The following is a 2,547-nucleotide window of genomic DNA, read 5'->3' on the forward strand; positions in this document are numbered from 1 at the left end:
TTCTGGTATGTTGGAGTTTTATCTCTTTATCTTGTTGGATTGCTCTGGCTAGGACTTCCAAAACTATGTTGAATAGGAGTGTTTAGAGTGGATATTCTCATTTTTATTCTTATGAATAACAGCTTTCACCTCTTCAGTATGATGTTGGCTGAGAATTTGTCATAGATGGCTCTTATTATTGTGAGATATGTTTCTTCAATGCCTAGTTTGCTGAGGATTTTTTTTAACGAATATTGGATTTTCTTGAGTGCTCTTTCTGCATCTATTGTTATAATCATCTGATCTTATGAGTTTAATTATCTTTACATGGTGAATCACACTTATTGACTGCATATGATGAAACATCTTCGCAGTCATAAAATAATACTCACATGATTGTGGAAAAATAACTTTTTGATTTGCTTATGAACTCAGCTTGCTAGTATTTCAGGAGGGATTTTTGTTTCAATGTTCACCAGGAATATTGGACCATAGATTTTTTTGTTGTGTCTTAAACAGACTTTGGTATCAACATGATACTGATTTCATATAACAAGTTAGGAAGGAAACCCATTTTCATTTTTGGAATATATTCAGTAGAACTAGTACCAGATAATATTTGTATTTGTGGTAAAATCAGGCTGCAAATTCATCTGATCCAGGGCTTGTTATATTTTGTAGGTTTTTTTTTATTACAAATTCAATTTTATTATACATTTAATACATTTTTGCTCTGTTCAAGACTTCTCTTTTTTCCTGATCCAATCATGGGTAGTTTTGTGTATTGACACATAGGCCAATGGAGCAGAAAAGTGAGACCAGAAGTATATTCATGTATTTACAGATAACTAATTATAGATGTAGGTGAACATTTCCTAGGGAAAAAATAGTATCTTCAACAAATGGTGTCAAGAAAACTTTACATCCACATGCAGAGAAATAAAATGATACCATATTACACCATATATAAAAATCAACTCAAAATAAATTAGATACTTAAATATAAGGCTTGAAACTCTGAAACTACTATGAGAAATACAGAGTGAATCCCCATAACATTGGTCTAGGCAGTGACTTTTTTAGCTTAACCTCAAAATCTCAGGGAATCAAAGAAAAAATAGATGAGTCAGACCACTTCAAATTAAAAAGCTGCTGCACAGAATCTGATATGACCAACAGGATAAGACAACTAAAAAACAGGAGAAAATGCTTGCAAATCACATGTGACAAGGGGTTAATATATAAAAAAATAAAAAGCTCAAATGACTATACAATAAAAGACAAATAACCATTAAAAATGAGCAAAAGGCTTAAAAATTTTTCAAGAAAAGACAGACATATGGCCAAGAGATATATAAAAAATGCTCAGTATCAATTATCAGAGAAAAGAAACCAAAACCCTATGAGGTATCAAGTCAGTCCTGTGAGAATTACTTTATTACAAAGATAATAGGTTGTGAAGAAAACGGAATATGCTTGCACACTGGTTTGAATGTGAATGAGGACAGTCATTATAAAAAACTAAATAAGATTTCTCAAAAAATTTAAAATTAAACTACCATATAATACAGCAATTTCAGTCGGGCACAGTGGCTCATGCCTGTAATCTTAGCACTTTGGGAGACTGAGGGGGGTGGATCACGAGGTCAGGAGATCAAGACCATCCTGGCCATCATGGTGAAACCCTGTCTTTACTAAAAATACAAAAATTAGTTGGGCATGGTGGTGCATGCCTGCAATCCCAGCTACTTGGGAGGCTGAGGCAGGAGAATCATTTGAACCCAGGAGGTGGAGGTTGCAATGAGCCAAGATCGCGCCACTGCACTCCAGCCTGGCAACAGACCTAGACTCTAAACAAACAAACAAACAAACAAAACAACACCAATTTCACTATTGTTTATATATCCAAAACAAGTGAAATCAGAATGAAGAAATAATTGCACTTCTATACGGCTTGCAACACTCTTCACAATTTCCAAAATATGGAATCAACAGTTCAACACTTAACAAGTAAAGACAATGTGGTACATACTACGGAATAAATCCTATTCATCTTTAAAAATGAAAATTCTATTCTTTCCAATCACATAAATTAAACTGGAGGACATTATATTTGTTGAAATGAGCCAAGTACAGAAAGATTATCATTTCATGATTTCACTTACACATGGATTCTAAAAAACGTAATCTCGGCCAAGTGCGGTGGCTCATGCCTGTAATCCTAGCACTTTGGGTTGGATTCCCTAAGCTCAGGAGTTCGAGACCAGTCTGGGCAACGTGACAAATCCCTGTCTCTACTAAGAATACAAAAAATTAGCCAGGGGTGGTCGTGAACGCCTGTAATCTGCACTACTCAGGAGGCTGAGGCAAGAGAATCACTTGAACCTGGGAGGCAGAGGTTGCAGTGACCCGAGATCGCACCACTGCACTCTAGCCTGGGTGACAGAGTGACACTCTGTCTCATAAATAAATACATAAACAAAATGTAATCTCATTGAAGTAGAGAGTAAAATGGTGACCACCAGAGGCCAAGGTATTTAGAAAAAAGGTGCGGGGGGGGGGGGGGGG

The sequence above is a fragment of the Rhinopithecus bieti genome, unplaced genomic scaffold (genome assembly GCF_001698545.2).
Source record: "Rhinopithecus bieti isolate Rb0 unplaced genomic scaffold, ASM169854v2 scaffold_5480, whole genome shotgun sequence".
In the NCBI taxonomy this organism is placed as follows: Eukaryota; Metazoa; Chordata; class Mammalia; order Primates; family Cercopithecidae; genus Rhinopithecus; species Rhinopithecus bieti.